This window comes from Musa acuminata, chromosome BXJ1-9 (assembly GCF_036884655.1).
Source record: "Musa acuminata AAA Group cultivar baxijiao chromosome BXJ1-9, Cavendish_Baxijiao_AAA, whole genome shotgun sequence".
Taxonomy (NCBI): Eukaryota; Viridiplantae; Streptophyta; class Magnoliopsida; order Zingiberales; family Musaceae; genus Musa; species Musa acuminata.
This window is the reverse complement of record NC_088335.1, coordinates 10,318,528-10,330,960: the sequence shown is the minus strand read 5'-3', so window position 1 is coordinate 10,330,960 and position 12,433 is coordinate 10,318,528.

Genomic DNA, 12,433 nt, shown 5'->3' with positions numbered 1-12,433 from the left:
ATCTGCTACCATATATAGGGCAGCATATGTCTGCACCTCCTGATGTATTTGTCAATAATAACATATTGTGCAGCATTTGGTATCACAATGACCAATATATCATACGAAATATCATAAGAGACTTGTGCTTAGTTCAATGCATAAGTTAAATATGTTGGACAAACGACTAATGACTCATTGATGATTTCCCCATGTGAATCACAGTTAAGAGTGTTGAATTCATTTTTAATGCAGTTATTTATAAGTTCATTGTAGATAAGTTGAGTCTGATGGTAGGATGGCAATTTTGCCTTGTTATGCCTAAAATGCCTACAGAAGCAAGGGCTTGGGAAATAAGAGCAAAGACATTAAGTTATTGGTCATAGATTGCATATGATAAACAGAATAGGTATGTGCTACCACAATTGGAAAAAGGGCAAACAATCGCACGTTTGAAAGATACCCTTTCTGAAAAATCAAAAGGAAATAATATTAATAACATATCCAAGTTCTTAAATCTTTTCTTTTCTTTTGTGTATAAATAATGCCTCCTTGTAATTTATCACAAGGTCCTAGGTTCAAATCTTGCCTTCACCACTTACCCTTTGCAGAAAATAATGCCTCTTTACTAATACCTGTAGTTGTTCCACAGTACAATTTTCTATGAATCCTACCTGTGTCAAGTAGAGTGTATATGAATGACCTTATAGTATTATAGAGTAATAATATAATTTTTTTATTCAAAGCATTAGGCATCTAAGCGTGTAAAAATAAGTTGTTAAAAATCATATGCTTAGTAGATACCATCTTCATTGTATGCTACTTTGTTGAATAGGAGACTTGGATTCAGCGGTTTAAATAGGTGCCCCAACACTCGTTTAGGCGCTTGGGCGAGGCAAGGCCTGAGCACCTCAAGGGTGGACTAGGCGACGCGCTTCAATGAGGTGCCGCTTGAGTGCTCGTGTGAACCCAGGCACTGGGCGCCTTGAGCGCCCAGTTCAAATGAAGCAACCGAATTAGACTTTTAAGTCTGGTTCGGTTCAATAGTGGCTAGTTGGTTTGATTGAACCAACTAGCCACTTTCTTACCCGCAAAAGCTACCCCTTGTACCCCTATGCGACCCCGAGCCATCAACCCTAGCACAGCTTTTGCCTTCGTCGCTAATGCTTTTTGTTGTTGCCTCCGTTGTAGACGCAACGGACCAAGGCTTCCTCTATCGTCGACGGACGAGTTCGATGTCTTAAACTTTGTTCACAACTTCCTTCCGTCGTCGCTTCTTCCGTGTGCAGTTCTTTCCATCGTTGAGGGAGAGGATCGTAGCTTCCTATGCTGTCGCTACTATCGTTTGCAACTTCCGTCGTTGCTGTTGTTGTCTGCAGCTTCCTCCACTGTTGCGGTTGTCATTCGTAGCTTCCTTTGTCATTACTGTTGTCGTCCGTAGCTTCATCGGTCGTCTTCGTCATCGCCATCGTCCAAAAGTTTCTCTATCATTGTTGCCCTCTCCTTCCCCACTTTTTACTATCGGTGACACTTTTATCCTCCTTTACTATTATTAATAGCTCTTTTCTCCCCCTTTAACTACTGTTAACAGTAGATTGTTAACCATTGGACAAAACAATCTCTATTTAGATTTTAACACTACTAATCTATATTTGTTTAAAATTATTATTAGTGTTTCAGGCAAGGTATGCAATACCGTACCGTACCGGTATTTCGATGTTGGCTCGGTATGGTACGGTACCGTGTACCGAGCAGTACACCAGGGCGTACCGAGTGGTACACCTAATTTTAAATATTTCTTTCTCTCTACTGTAGCACTGTAGCACCGCTATAATGTAATACTGTAGCGCTGTAGCATGTTAGCGGTCCGCGTATTGGTATACTGTCGGACCGATACGTATCGTCCGTACCAAGCTGTAACGGACAAACTTCTAAACAAGATGTTGGATGTAATGCTTATGTCTGTCCGTTGTCTTTTGGCATGTTCATGCCTTGTACAGCAGGTAAAGGGGCGGCCGAAGGCTTAATAGTCCCATTTTAGTTGGGTTGGTGGTCTCTTTAGGCTTGTAAATAAAGGTCGTGTCATGTGGACACGTTCGAGAGCTTTTCGGTCTGTAATGGACCATTTTACCCTTTGTTGTGCAACTATTCAGAGCTTGTAAAGTCTGTTTGTAATTTGCATTGTCTATGAAGTGTTTTTCGGACATGTTTGCTTGTGGATCCCGATTGAGGCGTTCTCTTTAACCCGTTCTCTCTTTTGTTGGTTCTAAGGGACAATGGGAGGCTTCGGGGAGGCTGACCTTTGCGGACGGACGCGCGAGGGTGCCGCACGCCTTAGGCAAAACCAGCTAAGGTCGTGACATTGTGGTATCAGAGCGGGACAAGCACTCATAGAAACACTTGACATGCAAACGTGGGGGACCTAGCGGGGCTGCGTTGAGGGCAGTCAGCACATGCGCGACCGTTTGAGGGAAAACGGGCATGGAGATGTAGGGAAAAGAGTCGCTCAGAGGAGCGGGCATCTGAGATTGGCATTTAGAGGAATGGCCAACCCTTCGCGCAAGAGGCACCACGAGAATAGGCAAGCTTGGAAGAATTTGGAGCGCACAAAGGTTGGGATGGTTGAGTTTGAGCTACGGCTCAACGTTGACAACTTTACTTGATGGTGCTCAAGGCAAGCGAGGCGCTTGGCAAAGGACGAGACCATGCAAAGTGGAATGAGTTGCTCAGCGACCGAAAGAGTTGTGCAAAGCTCACAGAGGTGAGGGGAATTGCTAACTCGAAGAATTCGGTACTCATGCATGGGCTTGTATGCGGACGATGGATTGTTCGTGGCCATCCCAAGGCGGTCGAGACTCGGCGCCATGGAGCATTGAAACTTTCTCTTCGACATGCGAAGGATACGTCCGGAGGAGGCTGAAGTGTGCAACGAGTTCAGCATGTTGCTAGGCCTTGAGGGGTGCAGCGGTGGCTGTATTGACGTGGAGGCGCAATCTAGCAAGTGCGTTTGCAAGAGGCAGAACAATGCACAGTTTGTTCAGCAGATCGGAGTAGTCCAAGGGGATGGTGGTCTCCGAAACGAAGAGAGATGTTGCTCCAACGGGACAGTTATCCAGGAGGGATAAGTCTCAGCTCTCCAGAGGGAGAATCATGTGAGACGGACTTCACATGTTGAGGAGGAGTACCTCACAAACAACAACTCCACGAAGCTCAATGGACCGAGCAAGCAGCGAGGAGTTGTCACATGATCTCGCTCGAGAGAATGCATTGGTGGATGCATTGCGAGATCAAGTGGGGGAGCGACCTGAAGCAACTTAAATGAAGGCACACCTAGAGTCGATATGGAGATCAGACTCAAGGGAGGGCTGACCCGTGGAATGGTGGGCGCGAGGGCCACCATCGACTCAATGCAAAAACGAGGAGCGGAGCAACTTGGGTGTAACTTGGCGAAGTACCCAAGCCGCATGAAGGGAGCCAGCATAGAAGTTGGAACATGGAGCAGAGGCACAGTGCTTTCCCTAGACAGAGGTCAAGGACATGAACTCTTGCAGAGGCAGGAGTAGAATCATGCTGTTCCATGGGTCCTTCATTTTGACAGAGCGGACTCATCTTGCATGGTGCCAAAGACGAAGGGAGCTTCGGGGCACATACACCTTATCTCGGAGGAGCATTTGATGGAGGAACTAAGGCGACTCAATTTGCGGAGGCGAAGTTGAGTTCAGAAGGCCTTAGCACGGGGCAAGAGGACGCAGAGGCGGGTACTCTTGAAGAATATGCCACAGTGTTGCCATTCGAGTTGCTATGAAGGAAGCAGTGCGCAGCGGAGATTGTGCTGGTAGGGGCAGAGGCCCAGGATCCAGGCAATGGTGCACAAATTACAGTGAAGTCGGTGGACTTCGGGAGCTACTAGGCGACGGACTGTCCTAGAGCGGTGCTTCATCTAGGTGTGACCCAAGAGTGGGTGGATGAAGGTCGATTGCCAAAGGAGCGAACAAAATCGAAGGTGGAGGAGACCCTGCGATGTATTGGCAGAGGCCACACATGGAGGGTTCACAATTCGAGTTTATTCCACAAGGATCAGAATGCAATGGAGATGTCACCAGGAGGCGACATGGTGCAGCGGATCGTGGTGGAACAGTTCGTGGCAATGCGACACACACGACATAGTCCCGGGAGGGACTAGATCATATGGAGGTATGATCGGGAGCTACTGGGAGCTCCGCTTTGGTGAACAACACGACGGCAAGAAGGGCTATGGATTCAAGGAGTGAAGGCCATGGTACCGCAGAGGCGGGTCTTCCGGGCGTGCACCGAAGTTTGCATCGGATGAAAACCTTGGTCATCAGCATATGGGGGCTGGGTTCCACCAAGGGAAAAGTTCGAATGCAAGTACCAGTGAGTCCCATGAGAGGGACTTGATCATGCAGAGGTATGATCGAAGCAGCTGGAGAGTTGGACTGCTCCAGAGCTCATATTCGCTTAAGGGAGCCCGACAAGTCAGAGGACAAGGTCGAGTAAGCGAACGTTGCTACCAAGGAAGCTAAGGAGAACAGAATCGGTGCAAACCCTACAATGTGATGGCAGAGGCCATGCATGGGAGTTGCAGTCTGTCTTTCCATCGACCAAACAGACTGCTTGAAGAACACAGAGGTGTTGAAGCAGGAGGTCGAAAGGGGCGAGGAAGCGACGACGAGTCCAGAGGGACTTAGCTACCCAAAATCAAGCATCAGTTAGAATGGAGGTGGACTCAGAGGAGTGCCACGGAGACATCTCTACTGATTGTGAAGGAAAGGGATACAGAGGCGAGGCGACGGATAGTAGGGCCATGGGCATGGCAGCGCCATGGTACCGCAGAGGCGGGACTTCCGTGCAAGTCATTGATCCCTTGCTCTCACGGAGGGAGAGCGCTTGGTCGTGAAAGGGGCCGAGGAGGTGGAGCATGCAGAGGCAATCTCCAAGTACCGAGACAAGGCTGAAGGGCAGAGGCCAAGAAACTTCGTAAGACCGGTGTCAACAAGTTTCTCATCAAGATAGCCGTAAGTGAAGGACTTCGGGTCATGCAAGAGTGCACGACCAAGGAACGAAGCAGGCAGTACGCGGTGCTGTACCTTTGCTACTCAGTGGAGTAGGCGGCAGGGTTGATGGAGAAGACGGTACAATCCCAAAGGCGACCTCATCTATCAGAGAATTACTCCAAGTTGGGGTGAAAACTTCCCGCATTCCAGAAGTTCGATGGCATTGAGAAGGTGAATCACAGTAGCCAACTCAACGCAAGGAGTGCAAACACTTCAAGTGCTTCAGAAGTGTGAGCAAAGAGCAGGCGAAGGCCAGTAACCAGCTCGATGCATGAAGTACAACCTCGAGGAGGCGGGCGAAGTCAAGTAACCTTTGCCTTCTCAACTCTTAAGAGAATGGGCGAAACCGAGTACCCCAGTTCTCTTATCTATCCAACAGAGGAGCTCTGCACAAGTTCAAAGACCCTTCGAAGATAATGGAAGACAATAGTTGTCAAATCCTCACCAACGGTGATCAGTGCTACTGAGAGTAGATTGTCCGCTTCATTTCCCAACGAAATGCCAATCGAAAGCGGAAGTGATGCGAACCTACTTGGATGTGACAACTAACTGAAAGAAGAGTCAATGAGCAGATTTTGTGGAGGAAGGACCCAAAACTTCAGAAGTTTGCGAGGCGATGCTCGTTAAAGCTCCAACAAGCATCCACCCAGTTCAAGCAGCATGTGGAAATTTTGAGAGACTGGCGCAAAAAAGATGGTCTTTTCCTTCATTTGGTGGATCCGCAAGAATCGACAAGGATCAACACAACTCAGCCAACCCCACACCAGAGTCAGAGTCATTGGCGAGTTGAAGCAGCATGGCGGATCAAAGGTTCGACTACTCAGAAACAGCAGCGGAGAGCAGCTGGGAGCCAGGAGGCGCATTGCAGCTGGAGCGGAAGATTGAAGACTCAACAAAAGGCGAAGAGTTGCAGTGTTCACAAAGGCTCCGACGAGGACGTCGAAGGGATAAGTGGGGGAGAATGTAACGGACAAACTTCTAAACAAGATGTTGGATGTAATGCTTATGTCTGTCCGTTGTCTTTTGGCATGTTCATGCCTTGTACAGCAGGTAAAGGGGCGGTCGAAGGCTTAATAGTCCCATTTTAGTTGGGTTGGTGGTCTCTTTAGGCTTGTAAATAAAGGTCGTGTCATGTGGACACGTTCGAGAGCTTTTCGGTCTGTAATGGACCATTTTACCCTTTGTTGTGCAACTATTCAGAGCTTGTAAAGTCTGTTTGTAATTTGCATTGTCTATGAAGTGTTTTTCGGACATGTTTGCTTGTGGATCCCGATTGAGGCGTTCTCTTTAACCCGTTCTCTTTTTTGTTGGTCCTAAGGGACAATGGGAGGCTTCGGGGAGGCTGACCTTTGCGGACGGACGCGCGAGGGTGCCGCACGCCTTAGGCAAAACCAGCTAAGGTCGTGACAAAGCGGTACCATTTGAAATTACATACCATGGTTTCAGAATTAATGACAAGTATATAAAGCAATTCAGAAGATTTTTCAAAAAATTCAAAAAAGAATTCTACTTGGAAATACAATTATCTAAAGGATCCTAAAGATCGTAATGCAGTTACTTGCATCTTTTGTGATAAGATTACTAGAGGTGGTATTTTTCGTGCAAAGCGGCATTTAGTAGAAAATTTCAAGAATGCATAAATCTACAAGAAGTGCCCATCTAGTGTAAAAGAAGAGCTGCTAGCTTATATGATTGAAAAAAAGACACAAAAGAATAAATCTTATTGGATTTTACTAGAGAATAGTGTTGAATATATTATAGATGATGAAGAAGAAGATTATTCTAAAAGTGTTAATCCAAGGGGGAAAAGAGTTTATGACAGAAAAAGAAAAGAAGTCATGGTTGTTAAGAAGGGTAAAAAGGAACCGATGGACTTGTATATGTATCAAGGATCACATAAACAATAATGACAAGCAAGAGCAAAATTAAGACAAACAAATATAAGTGATGCTTATGATAAGGAAATAAGGGGAAGAACAATTTAGCACATTGTTCACTTCTTCTATCAAGCTGTCATTCCCTTTAGTATTTGTCGTTTAGACAGTTTTAAGGAAATGATTGATGCTATTGGAAGATATGATGGAGAATTAAAACCTCTAAGTTATTCTGAGATGTGAGTTTCATTATTGAAAAAAAAATTGGATTATACAAATGATTTATTAAAGGATCACAAAGAATCATGTGTAAAACATGGTTTCTCTATTATGCTAGATGCTTACACCAACAGGAGACATAGGAGTATCATTAATTTTGTGGTGAACTGTTCTTTAGGAACAAGGTTCTAAATATCGTACTGTATCGGTGTACTCGGTATGGTACGATATGATGTACTTAGCAATACGCCTAAAATAGGCATAAAACCTTTTAAAAATATCTGAAAAATAGAAAAAAAAAAGTTAGGATAGGGTTTTTAAGTTAGAAATAAATATATATTTACTATAGCTATGGTAAAACTAATGTAAATTAGGTAAGAATAGTGCTACATATCTTTTTTGGGTTTTGAGTAGTCTAGTGTAAGATTCGCAATTTCAGTTATTAAATTATCTACAGAAAAATTATTTGAATTGTTAGATTATTTTGTATATAACTTAAACTTTAAAATTCAAATAAATTAAGTAATCACTTATATAGATATACCTGATTCTACCACCAAAACGAACGACGAGCCTCCGCGGGTGATTGATTGAGATCCTTGATACTATGTATCTGTATATCAATATGATATGCTTGTCGGACCCAATCTTGAAATTGATTTCACGACATAATATATTGATACATCGTATGTTTTTGGTGCATTAATGTGGTGATGGTCGTAGGTTGATCGTCATGAATCACATGTGTCTGAGGCGGCTCCTGAGCCATGTATTGGTGAATGCCAAAACTTTTATTTTTGCTACTGATCTGTTACTCTATATTATATTGTTGCTCGGAGAAGTATGATCAATTATTACTGTACTGTTGTTGGCTGTAAGATTCTCCTAATACGACGATTGTGAATACGATGAGCTTTATTTTGTGTTTATGTCATGTAGGTTTTATCGTATCTGCTCAAAATCATCTATTAGCTTCCCCTTCCCCTTTTGTGCATAAACTTGATCAATACCTCATTAAGTTCCATGATTAAATTCAATTTACAATTTGCTGTTTTGTTGAGTTTAGGAGAGTGAAAAATGTGAGAATAAGAGAGAATATGAGAAAAAATGAGTTCGAGAGAGTAAAATGGATTGAAATAGTAGGGAGGAAAGGGTTTAAAAACCCTTGAGGAGGCCTCCAACGGTCAAATTAATCGTTGGAACATTGTTACCATTCGGTAACGGTCAAAATTGTACAGCCCCGTATCGCTTGATACGGGGTCAAATACTTGATATCGCCTGGTAGCGGGCGATCCATATGCTGATTCGGTACATATCGCTCATATCGGGCAATACGGTACGATATTCAAAACATTGTTTAGGAATAATGTTTGTGAAGTCAATAGATACATATCTTTTATGAAATTTGGAGAAAAGATATATGATTTGCTTGTGAAGTTTGTGGAAGAAATTGATGAACAAAATGTTGTTCAAGTTATAACCGACAATGGAAACAATTATGTGTTAGCCAGTAAGATTTATCGTTTGAATTTTTTAATCACTCTATCTCCAATTTGAATGGAAGAACTATGTGGCTCTTAAATCTTATCAATTTTGTTATCCTTTGTCTTAGGTAAATTATTTATCAAAAAAATAACACTTATATTAGACTGCATGTATGACATATTGCATTGATTTAATATTGGAGGATATTGAAAAGATTTTTGAAATCAAGAAGATTTTAGAAAGGGCAATCTTTGTTGTTGGATTTCTCTATAATCATATTGAGGCTATGAGTTTGATGAGAAAATTCACGAATAACAAGGAATTGGTGAGAGATTATGTTATCCGATTTGCTACTTTCTTCTTGATATTACAGAGCATGCATCGTGAAAAAACAAAACCAGAGAAATATGTTTACCTCGGAGAAATGGGTGACAAACATTTGAGCAAAAGAAGTGAAAGGCAAGAGGCCCAGTGATATCATCTTAATGTTGTTCTTTTGGAATCTTATAGATTATATATTTTAAAGGTAATGAGCCCACTTGTTCGAATCCTTTGGTTGACAGATAACGAAAAGATGCATACAATGAGATATATTTATGAGGCTATGGATGAAGCAAAGGAGACAATTTAAAAGACTTTTGATGTAAATGAAAAAAAATATAAGAAAATATTTATAATCATTGACAAAAGATGGAATTGTCAATTTCATCAACCATTACATATAGTAGGATATTATTTGAATCCAGGATTTTTTTATAAGAACACCTTCATTGGGTTTGATGTAGAAGTTATAAATAAGTTACATCAGTGCATTACAAGATTGGTTTCAAGCCTTGAGTTGCAAGATGAGATAGTATGTGAATTATTTTTATATAAGAATGTCGATAGTTTTTTAGAATTTCAATGACAGTTTGATCTAGGACAACTACATCCCTAGGTATTAATAAATTAATATAATTAATTTCATGTATAGTATGTTATTGCTAATAATAAAATAAATTTTGCAACTGAATAGTGGAGTTTATTTAAAAATTTTACCTTCAACTTGTATCAATTGACTATTAAAATTCTTAGTTTGACATGTAGTGCTATGGATTGTGAGCGAAACTGGAGTGTCTTTGAGTATGTAAGGATCACAGAATATTTTTGTTTCAATTAATTTATTCTTTTTTAGATAAATATATTAATATATTTTCAAATTATTTGACATAACAGATTCACACAAAGAGAAAAAATCAATTAGAGCATCAACGATTTCTTGGCTCATATAAAAATAAATCAAAATCACTAGATCACCATTGAACTTGGATGGAGTTGAATGATTTTGGCCAATTCTACTTAATTTATCAACATTATATTCGTTGTCTGCCACTATCGTTGCAATGATCGGCAACCATCGTAAAGGAGGCAAAGAGTAGAAAATAAAAGAGAGGAGAAAGTAGTCCTTTATCTTTTGAGGATGGAAGTTACATTAGATTTGGGACTAATCTTGAATTTTATGGAATAATTTTAGGATAAAGTCTTTTCCTTTATTTTTATTTGTATTAATGAATGATGCTCTGCTCCCTTGTAGTGAACAGAAAAGCTTTAGAGCCATAATAGATTCCATTGCTATTTTTGAAGAGTTGGTTGAATTTGGATGTTTAAAAATGGTACTTATAATAGTTATTTACTACAATAATATCTTTGTACCATGATTGATGTTTATGCTCATAAGAATATTTGAGTTAATCTCCTTTATTTTTCATTGCTATATTTTAGTTGAATTTATAGTTTTTTTGTCTTTATGAAGTTAGATACCTAATAGAATGTACAATTTAAAATAATGTTTGTTGTATCGTAGCATATTGTCTGGTACAAGTAGTATGTATCGATCTGATAGGAGATCGGTATGAGCGATACATATCAGTTTGTTAGTATACTTTACCGTATCGTGGGTTGGTATGTTGGTATGATTCGATATGTATTGTACCAACAATTGGTCGGTACACCAGTACGGACCGATAAGATGAATTATGGTTTGAAGAACATTTCAGTCTAAAAAGGGCAGTCGCTGAATCTCCTGTTAATGTTACTGATAGGGAGATTCAGACCTTGCAAAAATAGAAGCCATTTTCATTAGAAGTATCTGATAGATTTTGTATTTATTGGTTATTTTATATTTGTATTTTTTTAAAAAAAAATTGCCTGTTTCTGATTCTACTGCTTTGATCTGATCAATCCTGTTGATCTTGATCATATCATCCCTAGACCATCTAGATCCTATTCACATCTTGCAAAACATTGCCTGAGAGACTAATTTGTGGATAGGAAGATTAATCTTTCAAGCTCATACAACCAAGTAGCAATCCACCAAGATACTCACAGACATGCAGACATTGAAGTCTAGATTGGGAAAATAAGAAGTTTGGCTAAAAGGAACGGCATTCATATCAGAGGCACAAACTAATCAGTATATATTTACCATCAACTACAAGTGAAGGAAAATGAGTTTTTGAATGTGTCCATGTATGACAACTCTTGGTCAGTTGGGATGTGGATGCCAGTAACCAGTTATCAGTTTTGACACAACTTGACTCCCGATAAAAATGCTTTGTAATTAGTTAGTTGCTTTCAGGTGGATTTGTGCCCCAATGCTCTTTACTCATCCGCCACCCTTTGGCAGATTTGTTTATATTCACATGTTGATGAATGTAGTTGGCGTAAATGTTGTCTAGCTGGGGTTCATTGCTTTAACTATTCTTTCAGTTGTCATTTCATAACTGCTCCTTGACATGTGTAACCCTGATTTTCTTCTATTTTAGTTTTAAAAAAATCCAATGATGTAACCCTGATGGTCTTTCTGTTAATTCAGATACAAAAAGAACTAAGAATTATTCCTCTTACGAACTAATTTGTCTATCTTTTGTCATGATGTAGGTTTCCTATTGCTTTCAATAATTTCTAAATGTACCATATAATCTTGAATACTCCCCTTCTATCATTCTTGGTCAGGAAACATCTGCTAGCAGCTGTCACTTTTATCAATATTTTTGAATTCTTAACAAGAAGAACGATGCATGAGTCATCGTCCTTTGTTTACTTGGTGATGAGCTTCCTTTGTTTTACATACAATTTTTAGAAGCCCATGTTATTGTTTCAGCTGTGAGAAAACAGTCCTTTGTTTTATTAGCAGGAATACTCTTACTATAGGAATAATCTAGCGTTGCACATTGGTTTTGGAGCACATCTTGTGGTTGCAATGTTTCATTGCTCTTCAAAATCTATTCAGCTCAATTTATATCATCTTGTGTTGGCGTTTACAACTGTTTCTTGTCAAAACGTGTAGTCCTGTTTTCAGCACTGCCATTTTCCCGTAGGAGATGCTTTCCATATGGATGTCATCTTCTTTGCGAAGTATTATTCTTTCGGTATAACGTGTTATTAACTGTGGAAGTAGTAGAGTTTCTTGGATCGTGAATTGGAATTTTGTGTGATATCTCCATTGGTGACATGAGGAACTTGTCTAAAATATTCAGATTCATCATTGATGTGCTGATTTGCTCTTCCCCTGCTATGATATGATTTGGTGCTGCTTCCTTTCTCAGTGAATACCATTTTGGTAGCATCGAGAGCGTAACAATTGTACATGAAATTGAATTGATGGGTTTGATATACTGAATCAACCAGTTATACTTTATCGACTGGATGAATACAGCTGTAACTGTACTCATGAACTCTAGATTTTCCAGTAAATCGATTTTTATATTTCTTGTGGTTAAGATTGGATCTAATCTAACATTAAATCTCGAAAGATTGCCA